The 20,132-nt window shown below is 39.1% G+C and overlaps 1 protein-coding gene across 5 annotated transcripts in view; it reads right to left on the reverse strand.

The window, feature by feature from the left end:
* Positions 1–20,132, reverse strand: part of PSD3 (pleckstrin and Sec7 domain containing 3) — a 713,864-nt gene that overhangs the window by 585,184 nt on the left and 108,548 nt on the right. The window lies entirely within an intron of this gene.

A 20,132-nucleotide genomic window follows, 5' to 3' on the forward strand; every position in this document is an offset into this window, starting at 1 on the left:
TGTCTCAGATATTCTGGGATAATGCATGCTGTCTCTCTATGATGTGGGCCAGTCTTTGCAAGTCTACATACAATTATAGTAATTAGATTTACCTTCTCTAAATCTACTAACACAGAAAGAAGATATGTAGAATCTTTTTAGTATAACTGTAAAGAGAAAATGAATTCCATGAATTATGAAAAGAGTAGTGTGTGTAAATATGTGTTCTTGTTAAGATTATAACTTATTTTGAGAAACTGTGCAACAATCTAATGTATTAAGAAAGTTTATTTATCCTCAAATTTCCTACTAAGAATTATGGTTTAAATTCATTTTCCTGAAAGATTTCAAGGATCTGGGTAGAAATTGGCAACTAAAAATGTAATTAGATGTAATTTACCGTAACTAGGACTTTAAAAAAAAACCTACACTGTTTCTTTAACACTTCTAATTATCTGGCTTTGGTGAAAGCATTTATGGTTCCTTTCTTGGAAACCTTTCCTTAGTAACTACTCACATACCACTCCAGATGGGTGTTTCATATTTGTTACTGCTTACTGCCCTTTGTACCTAAATTTCATTTTGCATAAAGTTAGCACATGAGAAAACTAATGAAAAGGATGTATAATTTCTTGTCTCTTAGAAAAATCCCATTTCTTTTCTTCTGAGAGTGAGTGAAATATGTAACTCTATATATAGTTTACAATATGCAGTAATTATATTCAAATGTCTTTCAAATTACTATTTTCTTCTGAGTACTATTGCTCTAGTATAAGTTCAGCACTCTAGTATAGCCAGCTTACATGATACACAAGCCGTAATGTACTTCCCAAATCTTGCATACCACATAGAATTTCTACATGCCAGTCTGTTTGGGACACCCTCATTCCTTCTGCCCCCATGGAACCATCTGAGTCATGACTTGAAAATCCAGATGAGATTCCCTCATGCTCAGGGTCCCTTGAAAATGCCACGTTCCCCAAAGAAGGTGACACCTGAAGCTACTGCTCCACTTTCAACGGCCAACGACTGTATCCCATTGCTTGATGTGTGGAGAGCCATATTTCTGAAAGTTCCTTGGCTCTGTGACAGGTCTGTCTCATTTTCCCCTTTGAGCTTCCACCTGCAGCCTGAGTTTGCCACTGCTTCCCTGTCTCAATCAGTGGTTCTTCCTCCAGCAGTAGATCTGGGAGCAGCTTCAAGAAAAGGTTCATCAGACATTTTCTCCTAACACTAAAACCATCTGACACCATCAGATGGGTTTCTGGATAATGAGCTTTTAATTGGCTCATATGTTTTTGAAAATGTCATCTTTCTGCCGTTAAACTTGATTCTCTTACCATTACATTCTTCTTTTGGGAGTGAATTCAAATGAGGGCTGGTTTAATTGGGTCATCTATCCTAAACCTCCATGAATGACCAGAGAAAAGGCACTCCATGCATAAATAATTTGTTGATGATGTATGAGACCCACGTGCTTTTTTTTTGTTATTGTAATAGTGTTGTTTAGGTTTTGTTTCTTTCTTTTTTTCTTTTCTTTTCTGTTTTTTTTTGTTTGTTTGTTTGTTTGTTTTTCTGAGACACAGTCTCACTCTGTTGTCCAGGCTGGAGTGCAGTGGCGTGATCTCGGCTCACTGTAAACTCCGCCTTTCCGGGTTCAAGTGATTCTCCTGTCTCAGCCTCCCGAGTAGCTGGGATTACAGACGTGGGCCACCACGCCTGGCTAATTTTTGTATTTTTAGTAGAGATGGGGGTTTCGCCATGTTGCCAGGCTGGTCTCAAGCTCTTGGCCTTAAGCAGTCCTCCTGCCTCAGCCTCCCAAAGTGCTGGGATTACAGGCGTGAGCCACCGCACCCGGCCTGTTTCCTTCTTTCTATTAGCTAGTTTTATTTGTGCCTGAGCTTTACAAGAACATATGAAAAAAGTTCTGCCCTAACTCAGGCACCCTTAGACTGGCCTATCTATACTTTCTTGTGGGTTTTCTTTTGCCACAACAACATTGCGTTCATTCAGCTTGAACAACCGCAATTGCAAACACGGAGCATGTCAGCCGTTGCCCGGGGAGCGCAGTGACCCAAGAACTCAGCTCGACTCTGCTTATCTGGGAGGCCCACTCAGTCTGGCAACAGGAATCCTCTGCGCATTCCTCCTCAACAAAAATCAGCTGTACAGGCTCCTTTATCCATTTATTTTTCTGGATCATAAAGTTGTCTCTAAAGCTCCAAATAATAATTTCTGGAGGATACCTTTTCATGTGGTAATGTTTAATTGGGATATAATTCATATAACATGAAATTCACCATTTTAAAGTGGTTTTTAGTATGGTCAGTTGTTTTTAGTAAATTTGCAATGTTGTACAATCATCACCACTATATGATTCCAGAACATTTCCACCATTCTGAAAAGAACCTCTATACCTGTGAGCAGTCATTTTCCATTCCCTGCTTCCCCCATCCCCTGGAAGCCTCTAGTTTACTTTCTGTCTACGTGGATTGCATATTCTGGATATTTCATATAAAAGGAATCATACAATACGTGGTCTTTTGTGTCTTGTTTTTGTTCCACTCAGGTAACGTTTTCAAAGTTTATCTATGTTGCAGCATGAATCAGTACTTCATTCCTACATGAATAATATTCCATTTATGGCAGGATAGTATTTCATTTATACATACACCATATTTTATTTATCTATTCCCAAGTTGATAGGCATTTGAATTCTTTTTTTTTTTTTTGGCTATTTTGAACTAATGCTGCTATGAACATTTGTGTACAAGTTTCTGTGTGAATGTATGATTTCAATTCTCTCATCTATGTACCTAGAAGTGGGATTGCTGGGTCACATGGTAACTCTAGTTTCACTTTTTGAGCAAATGTCAAACTGTTTTCCACAGCACTACCATTTTAAAATCCCAGGAGGAATGTATGAGCATTTCAACTACACAGCATCACTTGTCATTATTTCTGTTTTTAATCACAAGTGTGCAGTAGAATTTTCCATGACATCATTGTTTTATCAGCTCATGGAATGTGTACTTGTGTATTCTCATGTTTCACAACATTCTCAGACTTAATTTATAACATATTTACATCTAATATACATACGTATCTCATATATCTAGCTAGCTTGCTAGCTCTCATAAAAACAAAAGCCAGAATCTCTTAGGGATTCTCAATAATTTTTGTTTTTAGAGTGTAAAGGGGTCCTTAGACCAAAAAGTTAAAAAATGCTCATCTAAAGAGATTAAGCAACATAACTATGTTTTCTGTGACGTGTTTTATTTCTACTATTCTGGAAAGAAAACAAAAGATTTTTTTAAGAGATCGGGTCTCACTATGTTGTCCAGGCTGACCTGGAACTGCTGGGCTCAAATGATCCTCCCACCTCAGCCTCCCAAGTAGCTGAGACTATAGGTGCACACCACTGTGCCTGGCTATATATATATATATATATATATATATATATATATATATACACACACACACACACATATATACACACACACACATATATATATACACACACATATATACACACACATATATATACATACATATGTGTATATATATATTAAATTCTAGGGTATACAGTTGCATAGTTGTTTAAAATTCATTAACCTGTAAGAATTGCCCAATTCTTAGAATTATGTGAAACTTTTGTAAGATTTGATGCCTTACTGTATTCATGTTATACTTCAATTTAAAAGTAGTTTCAAAACATGGACATTAAATAATTCTGGTGAGGAAAGGAATTAGAAAATAAATAGTTCTGCACTAATCCCAGATAATTGTCCAGGTTAAGATTTTTATAAAAGCATAAGTGATTTTACAAAACCAAATTTTACCTCCCTGCAATTATTATCTCATTCCTAGAGAATCTTTACCTTAGAACTTCCCTCTCAGAAACTAAAGGAGAGAGTATTTCAAGAATGATGGGAAGGTTCTCAAAAATAAAATTCTGCCAGTGTACTGATGAATAAATTGGATTGCTATTTAAAGAAACGGAAAAGATTCATGTACAGCATAGAGAAAACAGGACCTGCAGTAAGAAACAAATTCATGAAATTATATTTTTGGTTTTAACCAGCTTGTTCTATTTGTCTCCTACTCTAACCTGACTTGGACTATGTGACACAGAGCAGCACTTTCCCTAGAAAAAGTAGTTGCTAGAAATAAAGCAAGTTTTAAGTTTTATTTCAGTGACGATCTGGCCCAAACTGATGGTGACTATGTAGAACAGGCCCCTTCCCACCCCTCTAACTTATTAAATAGTTCTAAGATTGGAGGAGAGAGAGAGACAAGGAAGAGGAAGAATACAATTAGAAGTAGTGGCTGGGCATGGTGGCTCACGCCTGTAATCCCAGCACCTCGGGAGGCTGAGGCGGGTGGATCACCTGAGGTCAGGAGTTCGATACCAGCCTGACCGACATGGAGAAACCCTGTCTCTACTAAAAATACAAAATTAGCCGGGCGTAGTGGTGCACGCCTGTAATCCCAGCTACTCAGGAGGCTAAGGCAGGAGAATTGCTTGAACCCGGGAGGTGGAGGTTACAATGAGCGCAGATCGTGCCACTGCACTCCAGCCTGGTGACAGAGGCAGACTCCGTCTAAAAAAAAAAAAAAAATAGACGTAGTGTATGGACCATGTGCTCTGCCCCCATCTCCATCCTCCAGAAGAAGTTGGGAGTGCCCAGTGAAATCTTTTTTAAAATTTGAGGATCTGAAGGAGAGAAGACCTGGGTTATAGCCTAAGGTAAGAAATAGGCAGCCTTGAGAGAATGCCTACCCCTGCTCCATGCCATTCTGGTGTAGAAATGATGACAACGGATATACTCCGCAAGAGGTCACTTCATTCAACTCCATAGCTCCAAACTGTGGCTGACGTACCAGCAACTACCAAATGCCATCTATCTCCAGGCCAGACTTCAATTCATAGTTTTAGACACTAAGATACCCAACTGCCCACTCAACACATCCATGCAGGTCTCTCACAAGCATCTCAATTTCAACATGTTGAAAACCCAATTTATAATTTTCCCCGTGCAAACTGCTCCCTTGCCATTGTTTGCTATATAAGTCAGTAATATCATTTCCTAGCTCAGTAAAATTGACATCTCCACCTAGATGTTTAATAGCCATCTCAAATTTAACAAGGACAAAAATAACTCTTTACTTTTGGTACTTATTATTTATTATATCTGTTAATGGTACTACAAGACACCCAATTGCTTAGGCAAAACTTTCATTGCTGTATTGGATTTTTCTTTTTCTTTTCTTTCTTTTTTTTTTGTTTTTTGGAGACATGAGTTTTGCTCTTGTTGCCCAGGCTGGAGTGGAGTGGCACAGTCTTAGCTCAGTGCAACCTCCCCCTTCCAGGTTCAAGTGATTCTCCTGCCTCAGCCTCCCAAGTAGCTGGGATTACAGGTGCCACCATGCCCGGCTCATTTTTGTAATTTTAGTGAAGACAGAGTTTCATCATGTTGGCCAGGCTGGTCTGGAACTCCTGATCTCAGGTGATCCATTCCTCTAGGCCTCCCAAAGTGCTGAGATTACAGGCCTGAGCCACTGCGCCTGGCTGGATTCTTCTCTTTTACTCGCTCTCCACCCACAGTTCCAAAATAAAACTGTAGCTTCTGTCTTCACTTCGGAGATCTGACCACTGCTTTCTACCTCCTCTGCCACCAAGTAGCTCACATTAGCTTTTGCTTGGGCTGAACCAATAACCTTGTAAACATCTCTGGACTTCCACTGTAGGAACCATCTATTCTCCCTACAGCAGCCAGAAAGAATTTTTAAAATACTGACCTTTTCAGAGGCATTTCATTACACATAGAAGGAAATAAAAACCTTCCTCTGGCTTTCAACGTCCCTATAATGTGGCCTGTCTCGACTTCTTTAAACTCACTCCACTTTCCATTCACCCACTAGATACAGCCACACTGGCCTCTCTGTTCCTGGGATTGTCAGATAAGGATTCCCGTTAAATTTTTTTTCAGTTAATTGACTTTTATTTTTACAGCAGTATTTGGTTTACAGAAAAACTGAGCAGAAAGTACAAAGAGTTCCTATTTACCCTCCCCAATCCATATACAGCTTCTCTTACTGTTAGCATTTGGCATTCGTGTGATACATTTGTTACAACCAATGAACCAATATTGACACGATATTATTAACTCAAGTCGATAATTTACATCAGGATTCACTCTTTATGTTGTACAATTCTAAGAGCTTTGGCAAATGTGTAATGACATGTGCTTATCAGCTGTTTGTTTATCTTCTTTGGCGATTACCGTATTTATGCAGCATAGTTTCACTGCCCTAAAAATTCCCCACACTACTCATTCAACTCTCTTCCCACTCTCCATCAATCCCTGGCAACCACTGAACATTTTACTGACTCTATAGTTTTGCCTTTTCCAGAATGTCTTGTAGTTGGAAACATACAGTATGTAGCCTTTCCAAACTGGCTTCTTTTGCTTAACAATATGCTTTGAAGGTTTCTCTATGTCTTTTTGTGGCTTGCTTGACAGCTCATTTCTTGTTGTTGAATAATATTCCATTGTATGAACAAACCACAGTTTGTTTATCCATTCACCTATCGACGGACATCTTTTTGCTTCCATGTTTTGGCAATTATGAATAAAACTGCTATAAACATTCATGAGCAGGTGTCTTAGTCTGCTTTTGCTGCTGTAACAGAACACCTGAGACTGGGTAATTTATAACAAACAAGTTTATTGGCTCACGGCTCTGGAGGCTGGGAAGTCCAATATCAAGGTGACAGTATCTTGCAAGGACCTTCTTGCTGCATCATTATATGGTGGAAGAGATCAGATGGCACAAGGGCAAAGAGAGAAAGAGACAGAGAGACAAAGGGGGGCAAACTCATCCTTTTATAAAGAACCCACTACTGTAATAACAAACCCATTCCAAAAATAACCACATTAATCCATTCATGAAGGCAGAGCCCTCATGGCCTAATGACCTCTTAAAGGTCTCACCTGTTAATACTGTTACAATGGCAATTAAATTTCAACATGAGTTTGGGAAGGAACAAACATTCAAACCATAGCAGCAGGTTTTTGTATGGACATAAGTTTTCAATTCATTTGGATAAATAGCAAAGAGTGTGATTGCCGGATCATATGGTAAGACTATGTTTAGCTTTGTAAAAAACTGTCAAAATATCTCGCAAAGTGGCTGTACCATTTTGTATTCCCACCAGCAATGAATGAGCGTTCCTGTTGCTACACATCCTCACCAGCATTTGGTGTTGTCAGTATTTTGGATTTTAACCATTCTAATAGGTATATAGTTTGTTTTAATTTGCAATTCCCTGATGACATGACATTGAGCATCTTTTCATATGCCATTTGCCATCTGTAAATCTTCCTTAATGAGTGGCTGTTTAGATCATTTACTCATTTTTAATTAAATGGTTTGGTTTCTTATTGTTAAATTTTAAGGCTTTTTTGTATATTTTGGGTACAAGCTCTTTATTAGATATATGTTTTACAAACACTTTCTTCTAGTAAGTGGCTTGTCTTTTCATTCTCTTAACAGTATCTTTCACAGAAAAGAAGTTTTTAGTTTTAATCACCAATGCAAGGTTACTTAGTTTTTCTCATATGTTATTTTCTAGAAGTTTTATAGTTTTATGGTTTAGGTTCTGTGGTTTTGTAGTTAGGCCTATGATCAATTTTGAGTTAATTTTTAAGAAGAGCGCAAGGCCTTTGTCTAGATTTGTTTTTTGTTTTTTCTTTTTGCATGTGAATGCCCAATTATCTTAGCAATACTTGTTGAAAAACTATCCTCTTTTCATTGAATTGCCTTTGCTCGTTTTTCAAAGATCAGTTAACTGTATTTATGTGGGTCTATTTCTGGGCTCTCCATTGTGTCCTATTGATCTATTCATCTACTCATTTGCCAAAACCACACTGTCTTAATTAATGTAGCTTTATAATCAATTTCAGCTGTGTCAGTCCTCCAACTTTGATTTTCTTCCTCAATACTGAGTTGGCTATTCTGGGTCTTTTGCCTCTCCATATAAACTTCAGAATTAGTTTGTCAATATTTTCAAAATAACTTTCTGAGATTACGATTGAGATTGCATTGAATCTGTAGAACATATGGGAAATAAATTATATCTTAACAACGTTGAGTCTTACTATCCAGGAACATGGACTATCGCTCCATTTATTTAGATATTTTTTATTTGTTTAATCAGAATTTTATTGCCTTCCTCATATAGATCTTGTACATATTTTGTTAGATTTACATACGCCTAAGTATTTCCTTTTTTGGTGCTAATGTAAATGGTGATGTGTTTTAAATTTCAAGTTCCAATTGCTCATTGCTAGTATATAGAAAAGCAACTAATTTTTGTATATTAGCCTTGTATCCTGTACTCTTGATGTAATTACTTATTAGTTCTAAGAGCTTTTATTTGCTCTTTGGAATTTTCTGCATATTCTTAGTTAAATTTGTATTTCAGATAAACAACAAAGTTTTCTTTTCTTAGTATAGCATGTCCCAAATAGTGTGTCATACATACTTATATTTTTAAAAAATGTTGCTTCTCTGAAATTCAAAATTAACTAGGTGCCTTGATTTTTATTCATTAAATATGGCAACTCGATTTATCATCTCACCAAGCTCATTTCTGCTTCAAATAGTTTCATCAATTAGTACCTCTTCTGGGAACATTCTTTTTCCTACTTTGCATGGTTGGCTGCTTCTTGTTGTTCAAAATTAAATTTAAATGTTATCTCCTCAGACGAGCTTTCCTAACCCAATCCAAAGTGGCCTCCCCATCCTTCTCTCTTACATCTGCCTATGTTAATGCTTTGCAATGGCAGTCATTCCTTAACAATTTATTGACCAATTGATCAATTGTTTCATGATCTGCCCCCTCCTCTCACCAGCTCATCTCACTAACATGAGTTTTCTTGCTTGGCATTCTCCCCTCAACACTTAGAATACCTGGCACATAGTAGGTACTGAACAAACACTTGTTGAATTGATGATGGAATGAACTTAATCCACCAAGCTTAGTAATCCTTTAATCCTTCCTCTTTTCCTTAATGTTTGTATCAATCAATCACAAGTCGTGTCCCCAAATCCCACCAAATATATCTTAAACCCATCCTCTTCTCAGGTTTCCAGTGTCAGTCCTTGGACCATGGAGGAACTAGGATGCCTTCTAGCATCCTGAAGATAGTGCTGACTCATACTCCCACCCAGTAGATTCTCACTGAGTGTCTGTCTTTTCCATTTCTCTAAGCTCCACCAAGCAGGGATGGTGTCTGAATGCTGCTGTATCCTCTCTGTCCTGCACAGAGACTGATGCATAGTCAATATTCACTAGGTGTTAGCTATGATTATTTTACAGTAGTTACAATAAACATTTATTAGAAACCCATTTGATTTCACTGAAAGATGCATACTGATTAGAAAGAAATGTAATCTTACCAATGACAAAGCACTACAGATATTCCTGAAATTCTCTGTTTCCTAGCAAACTCAGTTACCTAAAATGAGCAGTTCTCAAATGTTTTGGTTTCAGGACCCCTTAACACTCTTAAAAATTATTGAGGGTGCCAAAGAGCTTGTTTATGTAGATTATAACTACCAATATTTACTGTGTTAGAAATTAAAACTGGGCCAGGCATGGTGGCTCATGCCTGTAATTCCAGCACTTTGGGAGGCCGAGGTGGGCGAATCACCTGAGGTCAAGAGTTTGAGACCAGCCTGGCCAACATGGTGAAACCTCATATCTACTAAAATTATGAAAATTAGCCAGACGTGGTAGCGGATGCCTGTAATCTCAGCTACTCGGAAGGCTGAGGCAGGAGAATTGTTTGAACCTGGGAGGTGGAGGTTGCAGTGAGCCGAGACCATGCCATTGCATTCCAGCCTGGATGACAAGAGCAAAACTCCATCTCAAAAAAAAAAAAGAAATTAAAACTGAAAAAATTTTACAATATTAGCTTATTTAAAAGCTATAATAATAAACCCATTATATGTTAACATAGGCAACATATTTCATAAAGAATAATTGTATTTTACAAAACAAAAAATGTACTGAGAAGATAGGCATTGTTTTTCATATTAGTGAATTTCTTCAGTGTCTGGCTTAATAGAAACATAGTTGAATTCTGATATCAGCTTCTGCACGCATTCTGTTATGTACAACACAGTGTTTTCGCTAATGTGTGTTTTTTAAAAATTGAGCCTCACACTCATATGAATAGCCTTTTCAGATAATTGGGAATATTCTTTTTAAATTTTATACCAAAGCTGAACAAGTGGTACTTTTGTAAAGCAACTTGTAAAATCTGAAACCATATCAATAAACTTTCTAAATCTCTTTACAACAAACCCTTCAGTACATTTTGTACCTTGAATGGCTGTTTTATCCATTCGTGATTTTGTTTCATCTTTTTCCATTTGGAAAATATTTGTTTGCTACATTACAAAAACATTCTAAATGTTGACACATTTCATTACATAACATTGAAAAATCTTATTAGTCAACATCACTGCTGATCTCATCAGAAAAGTTTCATGTATGGAAACTATCAAACGCATGGTGGCAGATATTAGTTTCCTAAAATGCTAATTTTTACTTGAAACCTCAAATATTATTATTTGCAACAAATATTGTCCATTGTTGTGCTCTAAGTGATCTGCTTGACTCACTTTGCTCATTTTTGAGAAACTATCTGTGAAATATCCAAGTCTAAATAACCATAATTTGTATGTGAGTCATTTGTTTCAAGTAAAAATAGTGTTCCATTTTAAGAAGTGGCATGTTTACCTCGCAACCTGAATAATCATACAAGTACTTCTCCTTGAGAATCAAACAAGTGCATTTTTGGTTGGCAACAGAACTTTATGTGTATTTTCCCCTTTGTCCCACTGAATAGTAAAGATATGTGTGCTCAAGGGGTTGATTTAATAAAATTAATAATTCTTATTGCTTTATTAAGTAAATTTTATTTTTTGAGATGGAGTTTCACTCTCGTTGCCCAGGCTGGAGTGTAATGGTGCAATCTCCGCCTCCTGGGTTCAAGTGATTCTCCTGCTCAGCTTCCTAAGTAGCTGGGATTACAGGCATGTGACACCATGCCTGGCTAATTTATTTTTTGCATTTAGTAGAGACAGGGTTTCACCATGTTGGCCAGACTGGTCTCGAGCTTTTGATCTCAGGTGATTCACCCACTTCGGCCTCCCAAAGCGCTGGGATTACAGGCATGAGCCACCAGGCCTGGCCAAGTATGTTCTTAAGTAAAATTAGCATTTCCTTCATTAAAAGTGCATGGTAGCGAGGAATACTATGACAACTAATACAGTTTGGTGCCATGTCGTTGTTCAATGTGCCAGCAGTTTGACACCATTATTGCTTTTGCACCATTAGTGCCATGACAAACACAGCAAAAAAGGGCAAATAATGTCTTAGTATTATTACGAAGATAGTTCTGATCTTATGGATCCTCTGAGAGGATCTTAGAGATTCCACAGAAGTCTACAAACCATGTTTTGAGAATGACTGAACTGAAAGTCTATACATTGATAGACTTTTGATTTACATTCAATTCCTTCAGAGGCTCTAGGCAAGTCCATCACACTTTGGAAGTAAGAGGTGAGCTTTGTACATTCTTTTTTTCATGGCCAAAAACTCTAGCCTAGTGCTTAACACACTGTTTAAACTCTCCCATAGTATTCAAAACAAGAAAGATTTGATGGTCCATTCTGAGTCACTGATCAAATTTGGCAATAGGATTGAGTTCCAGATCCTACACATTGAAAGGGATCGTAACAAACCAGAAACCCTGATGCACAAGAAATGAGGAAAGATACAGAAAGACTTTGTCCCAGAGAAGAGAAAATGAATGAAAATCCATAACTATTTTCAACTAATATATGAGTTGTCATATGTAAGAGACAATGAACTCAGCCTTTGTGGCTTCAGAGGGCAAGATATCATAATGACTAATAAGGAGGTACATTCTTACTCAACCAAATAACTTCCTAATAAGTAGGGTTACTAAAGAAGAACAAGCTAGTTCATGAGGTCACTGGTTCCTGTCATTACAAGGCTATAAACTGAACTCAAGTGACTGCCAAACACCAAACAGGACATCCTTGGATAGGGACCAAGGCCTGTACTCCAAGCGTAACCTTGGGAGTGGTGAGTGAGCTTCCAGGAAGCAGTTATCAACAAGGCTGGCCACTCACACTCTGAGGTCACTCTCTCAAGGTGAAATCAATGCCTAACTAAAGGCATTTATGCAATTATTGGAATAATTCGTGTACCACACAGCAGACATATTGGATGAAAGTCCTGCCATAATCCAGTATAACCTCATCTTAACTAATTGCACCTGCAACCACACTATCTCCAATAAGGCCACATACTAGGGGCTAGGACTTGAAAACATCTTTTGTGGGGGACACAATTCAATCCGTAACAATTACTAGTGAAGAATAAGTTCTAGTGAGATTCCTTATTATATTTTAATTAATGAAATCTGTTTCTCTTTTATTTAAATTACAGAAAAACCTAGGCAACATTGCCTATATTCCCTTTCCCTCTTATCATTCCCCATTCAATATGATCTTTAGAGTGTGGATGTAATCATTGCATAGTAATTGGATTCCTAATACTACCTGATGGCAAAATGCTTCCAATGTGGACACTAGAATTGAGGTAGTGTGTAGGCTTTGTGACCAGATGCATCTATATTCAAATTCTAGATCAAAATTTGGGTTGGGAGGCTTAGATTGGAGAAGACTTGGATTTATGAAATTCGAGTAAGCCTTTCATTCTCTCTGAGATCACTACAATATTAGAAACAGAAGATGATAAGACTGACTATGTCACTGGGTCATTATGAAGTCAAGCGAGAGAACGGACTTGAGGCTCAAGTTTTACGAACTCAAAAACAGGTTCCAACTTAGACTCAAGCCCACAGATGTATTTAGTTTTTGTGTCTATTCTTGGCCCACACAGAGCTTTAACATGTTGTACTTGCTTGTTAACCTTTTCAAAAGGGAGATTTTGTAGGAAAAACTGTATTTCCAGCTTCTCTTGGTAGGCCTGTACTGACATTCCTGGAAGCACAACCAGCAGGACTATGAGCTGCGATGGGGACCAAGAGACAGCTGCCACTGATCATTGGACCTGCTTCTCCATTTTATTACACTGGAATTTTTCTTGTGATGGGACAAAGAGAAGAGTGAAACATTTCTTAGGTTCAGGATTCTATCAAAAGTTAGAAAACGAAAGCTTTACTGAGAGAATCACATGGCTCCGGATAAACAAGAGGAAGCGTATTTCTTTACAGAAGCTAAGAATATTCTTACATTTAGTATTCAAATAAAGTCTATCTGTGTTCAAAGCATATGTCCTAGGGTGCCTTTATAGAACAAACTCAGCCTGAATAATTGTGATTCTTACTCTAATATGTTATACAACGTTAGCAAGTATTACGTCAGCATCTACTTAGCTGTTATTTATTTCTCTTCCTCTCTTCTATTTAGCAGTATATGAATTGCTTTTATGTTCATTAAATTTCTCTGTGATGTTAAAGCACTCTATCCTATAATTTTGCAGTATTATCTAATAAGTTCCAAGTATCTCCAATCTAAGTATGAATTGCTTATTTTTATCTCCCCATATTTCCAGGCTTAGATTTAAATCCATATTAAAATGCTTAACACTTGTAGTGATTTTTAAAGTTTCGTAAGTGGAACCTCATCAATGAGCCCAAGGCAACATTTCTAAAACATCAAACGCCCTGACAGAAACCAAAAGATGTCGTCGCTCTCAAGACGCATGGTGTCACATAAACACACAAAAGATGTGCCGGGTGCTTCATTTTCATCCAGATGTCTTGGCATCATGCAGACAGAACCTTTAAGGAACTGAATGATGGGTCATAACTAGCATGTCCACCATCTGCTGCGGGACAGCACTTGTGCGAGATTTTAAAATGGACTCACAGCATAAGATCAATTATAATGTCTGGAAGCCAGCCAGTTTGCATTTCCTCCTGGAAGACACCACCATTGGCTTTTATAGCTTCCTCTGGGGTCAAAAACATTCTAACTTCATTTAATGGCATCCATACGTGCCCAAACACCCAGACTAGAAACTCAGATTTACTTTTGGGTCATTTTTCTCCTTCACCTTCCTCATTAATTTAGCTACTAAGCTGCATCAATGCTGTTCCACAATGTCTGTGGAATTCGTGTCATTTTCTCCATCCTCACAGTGTAAATAATTTTTTTTTTTTTTTGAGACGGAGTCTTGCTCTGTCGCCCAGGCTGGAGTGCAGTGGCGCGATCTCGGCTCACTGCAAGCTCCACATCCCGGGTTCACGCCATTCTCCTGCCTCAGCCTCCCGAGTAGCTGGGACTATAGGCACCTGCCACCATGCCTGGCTAATGTTTTGTATTTTCAGTAGAGACAGGATTTCACCATGTTAGCCAGGATGGTCTTGATCTCCTGACCTTATGATCCACCCGCCTCGGCTTCCCAAAGTGCTGGGATTAGAGGTGTGAACCACCTCGCCCGGCCACAAATAATTTTTTTAACTTTTCAGTTTTCTGCCTTCCCCCACCTCATGCTGTATTTATGATGTGTGTATATTTTTATATTATATGTATGTGTGTATATTATATCTATATTTTCCCCACAGTTTTCTATTGCCTGATAAGGTCCAAAGTTCTTACCAAGACACCTTCTGGAGCTGGGCCCTTGTGTAGCGCTTTAACCTCAACTTCTATCATTTCAGACCCCATTCAGACCTCTCTCATTCATTCACAAATTTCACAAATATTTCTTGAACACCTACAATATTCCAAGTGCTATTCTAGGTTCTGCTGATGCAGCAGTGAACAAAACAGACAAAAATCCCTCCCTTTCCAGAGTTTATATTCCAGGGATGGGTTATATGTGGCAGATAATAAACAAAATAAACACATAGAATATGGAATGTATTTGATAGCGATATGTGATATGACAAAAATAAAAGAGAAGAGGATAGGGTGTAAGGGGGAGACTGCCATTTTACAGAGGAGGGTGAGGGACACATTCCAGGAAGGATCATCGCCTAGAGACTGTAGGGGCTGGAACAAGTCGGTTGGGGAGGCTGGAGGAAGAGCTAGGCCAGTGTGGATGCAGAGGTAGGCAAGAGAGAGGAGTAGAGGGAGGAAGGTGAATTAGGGAGGGGGAGTGCCAGGTCAGGCAGGGCCTTGTTGGCCATAGTGAGGACCGGTTTTTACACAGAGTAGAATGAGGGCCACCGGAGGGGTGGTTTGAGTTAGAGAATTGCATGATCTGTCTTGCAGTATAAATGGATCACTCTATCTGCTATGCAAACAGATCACACTATCTGCTATGTCAAGGACAGATTGAAGTGGGGCAACCCTACAAGAGATGAGAGGGACTTGGACCATGGTGGAAGCTTCTGAGCTGGTGAGATGTGCTGGGTTCTGGATCTATTCAGTGGAGCCAAAAGGATTTGCTGATACCTTGACACCTTGGCTGTCGCTATAGACAAGTGTCAATAGTGCCTCCCAAGCATTTGGTCTGAAGAATGCACTTTCCATGAACTGAGAATAGGAAGGCCATGGGAGGCACCTATAGGGGTGGGGCATGGAGGAATAAGACGCTCAATTTGGTATACATTGAGTGTGAGTTACTTATTAGATATCCACCTGGAGATGTTAAATAGGCAGTTTGAGATATGTATCCTCCCCACCTAGGATTTGCAGCATTCTTGCTAAATACCTCATTCTTTCATGTCTCTATGCCAGTTTATACAATCTCCTTTTAAGGCCTCTTCCTCTTCTTTGCTTGCTGAAATACATTTTCTCGGTGGCCTCTACCACTTATTGAAGTGCATTTGCAATGATATTTTGTGTGTGTGTGTGTGTGTGTGCATTTGCGTTTTGAAATAAGGTCTCACTCTGTCTCCCAGGCTGGAGTGCAGTGCACAGTCATAGCTCCCTACAGCCTCAAACTACTAGGCTCAAGCAATCCTTCTGCCTCAGCCTCCTGAGTAGCTGAGACTACAGGCACGTGGCACCACGCCCTGCTAACTTTTTAAATTTTTTGTGAAGGAGTCTCACTATGTTGCCCAGGCTGGTCTCAAACTCCTGGCCTCAAGTGATCCTCTTGCCTTGACCTCCCAAAGTGTTGGGATTACAGGCATGAGCCACCGTGCTTGGCCTGTAATGGTTATTTTAACTTATTTATTCTGCTACCATACTGTTCTGCTAGTAATTCTCAACAAGATGCCTGATACAAATAAATAATCAAGAAAAGCTCATTGAATAGTTGAAACCTATGGGGGGGCCATAATCTCCTGCATTCAGTGGTTAGATTTCTTGAAATATGTTGTTATTTCTCCTCTTCCATAAAAGGAACTCTTTGGCGCATATTGTTTTAATCAATGAGAATTAAATTCTATTTTTGTTGATGTGCTTTTTTAATATTCCCTTGGGCATGCAATTTATCATGCATGAGTAATATCTGGCACACAGAGTCTCTAATAGCTTCCTTTTTATTATTAGATCAATGATTGTCTGAATTACTGAGAAAGGAAATATCTAGGAAGAAAATGCCCCTGAATTCCTTGAATTCATGCTAAAAAGAAAATATGGAAGTATAGAAACATTAACAATGAAATTGCTTTGGGGCACTTGAATCCTTATTTACGGAAACTTGGAACAAGTTTAAAAGTGTATTTTCAGCAGTCAGTGACTTAGTAATGATAATTTGGTTTCTGAATATTGAATGCATTTATTGTGTCTTTAATGTTTGACATATGTTAAAAGATGCATTTAGAAGAAAACTAATTTTAACCAACTAATGCTTTCTTCTACCACTCTATTTCTACCAGCCCACCAGTCCCTCTCCTGAGCCTAATCCAGTTAACAGCTATTTTTCCATTTTCCAGAGACTGTCTAAGCCTTAATATAGACTTATATTTATGTCTATCTTATTTTTACATAAATGGGATTCTACTATGTATTTTTCTTTTTCTTTTTTTTTTTTTTGATGGCACAAAACCAACATTGTCTGAGTTTTATTATTTGATCATCAGAAATTCTGTTGACAGCACAGGTCAGAAAACTGATTAGTTCACTTAAAATATCTTAAGATGCTTAAAAATAATAGTATTTTATAATAGCATGCATGCTCATATATATATATATCAATGTACCTTTTTCTCGTCAACAGCTTCATAATATCCCATTGTACAGGCATACTATAATCTAATTAAACAATATCTACAGTTAGGCACTTATTGTTGGACATTTATTGTTGTAACAAAAATGTTTCCATGGGCCAGGCATGGTGGCTTATGCCTATAATCCCGCCACTTTGTGAGGGATTCTAAAAAAAATGAAAAAAATTAGCAGGCATAGTGGTGTATACCTGTAGTCCCAGCTACTTGAGAGGCTGAGGTGGGAGGACTGCTTGACCCCAGAAGATGGGCTTCAGTGAGCTATGATCATGCCATTGTACTCCAGCCTGGGTGACATAGTGAGACTCTGTCTAAAAAAAAAACAAAAAGCATATATGCAGTTTGAACAATTTTGTGCATATAAGCACTTTGTAATCATACACACACACACACACACACACGTACTTAGTGCTAATATAGCTAGACTTAGACAGGCTCACACTCTGTTGCCCATGCTGAGTACAGTGGTGCGATCTCGGCTCACTGCAACCTCTGCCTCCTGGGTTCAAGCAATTCTCCTGCCTCAGTCTCCCAAGTAACTGGGATTACAGGCTCGAGCCACCATACTCGGCTATTTTTTTTTCTTTTTGTATTTTTAGTAGAGACAGGGTTTCACCATGCTGACCATGCTGGTCTCAAACTCCTGACCTCAAGTGATCCACCTGCCTCAGCCTCTCAAAGTGCTGGGATCGCAAGCATGAGCCACTCCCGGCCCGGCCAATTCAGACTTTTTAAAAATACCTTTGCTATTATAATTTCCTACATACAACTGACAACTCTGAGAAAGCCAGTAAAATACACTGGAGTCCACAAACACATGCTGCATACAGTCTAATCAGGACCCAGATTTCTATTATCAAAGCCTCATTAATGAAGCCATCCACACTCATTGTCGAGATTGCTGCCTGGCCAAAAAGCAAGTAGCAGATGTTGACCTTGCAAAGGTTAACTTAATAGAGTTGAATTTGATTTAAATCCAATCACCGTTTCCACAGCCGCTCTGTGGGCCCAGATGGAGACTGTAGGAGTGATGTCACAGTGTCGCATGGCATGGCTTGATGCTCTGGCATGACTCACACCCATGCTCTGAAAGACTCCATTGTCGTTTTGCTCCTGGGTGGAGTGGGATTTGACTCACACACTGACTCAGTCCCCTAGCACACCCTGTATCTGCTGTTGGAACTTTTCATTCGGGTCATTAGCTCCATCACACCCTCCTCCCTGGCAAGTAGGTAAAGGTACAGAGACCCCTCATCCACAATGGTCTTTTGCTGTGAGAGCCCCACTGCAAAATCCAGCTAATTCTTGGGGTCCCGTATCCTTTCCTCCTCTCTTCCCCAGCCTCCAATCCCATCAAAATTTAGCCATGTTTTTTACTCAGCTCCCTAATGATACTTTAAATGCAAAGAGGTCATGTAAGAATAAATCATCAAGCATGGTATGGGCAGTATTATGAGTAAACATTTCTGTTAAATTGACGCGCTTAGTTATGGATATATAATTTATTTGTAAATAAATTATGCCAGAGTGGGCATACTTTAAGCTCTAATCCCTACTCACTAGGGAGATGAAAGTTTTACAACTTGGGAAACAGTTTTCAGATTTTGGTGGGGTTCTTCATCATCTGTTAACACTTTGTGTTTTTCTTTTTGCTTAGAGTCATTTCTTTTCTTTTCTTTTCTTTTTTTTTTTTTTTTGAGATGGAGTCTCACTCTGTCACTGAGGCTGGAGTGCAGTGGCACTGTGTCGGCTCACTGCAACCTCTGTCTCCTGGGTTCAAGCAATTCTCCTGCCTCAGCCTCCCAAGTAGCTAGTATTACAGGTGCCCACCACCACGCACAGCTAATTTTTATATTTTTAGTAGAGATGGGGTTTCACCATGTTGGCCAGGCTGGTCTTGAACTCCTGACCTCAGATGATCCACCCACCTCGGCCTCCCAAAGTGCTGGGATTACAGGTGTGAGACACCATACCTGGACTTTGCTTACAGAGTCATTTCTTTACATGTTTTGGTTGACACGGTTATGCCTGTTATAAAACAAATTCCTTGCTGCCAATTCTTGGTCTTTTAATGTATTCCTTTGCTTTCTCCTTCCTTTCAAGAGATGCTCCTGCTTCTCCCCAAACACTGCCTTTTATTCCCCATTTCCTGGGGGGTGCCAGCATCTGCCTTAAATCAATGTCCATTTTATGTTTGTTCAGATCTTTCTCTCTCACTAGAGATTTTTCTGCAATTGGCCCTTTTCATGGTGGGAGGGGTGATTTCTCTGCCCTGCAGGAAACTCATTAGTGGGTCAGGAAAGTCTGGCTTTCAGGCACAGTCATAAGGAAGAAAGTGCTCCCTGACAACACACACACACGCACACACACACAAACGCACACACACACAAATAAGTCTCTGTGCTAATTGCCACTTCTGCATTTTAAAAATGACTTGAGCCTGGCTGAAAGGTCCCCTCAGGGCTGGGAGTGGTGGTTCATGCCTGTAATCCCAGCACTTTGGGAGTCTGAGGCAGGTGGATCACCTGAGATCAGGAGTTCAAGACCAGCCTGGACAACATGGTGAAACCCAGTCTCTACTAAAAATGCAAAAATTAGCTGGGCGTGGTGGTGCACGCCTGTAATCCCAGCTACTTGGGAGTCTGAGGCAGGAGAATTGCTTGAATCTGGGAGGCAAAGGCTGCAGTGAGCTGAGATTGCGCCACTGCATTCCAGCCTGGGTGACAGAGCAAGGCTCTGTTTAAAAAAAAAAAAAAAAAAAAGGTCCCCTCAGCATCTTCCCTCTTTATTCCTTTTAAATCCTGTATCGCACACTGGAGTTGTCCTAAGCTGAGGTTTGGGATGTTGGCCAAGTGGAAAGGATGGAGCAGTTGTGCTCCCAGTAGAAGAGGCGAG

The sequence above is a fragment of the Pan paniscus genome, chromosome 7 (genome assembly GCF_029289425.2).
Source record: "Pan paniscus chromosome 7, NHGRI_mPanPan1-v2.0_pri, whole genome shotgun sequence".
In the NCBI taxonomy this organism is placed as follows: Eukaryota; Metazoa; Chordata; class Mammalia; order Primates; family Hominidae; genus Pan; species Pan paniscus.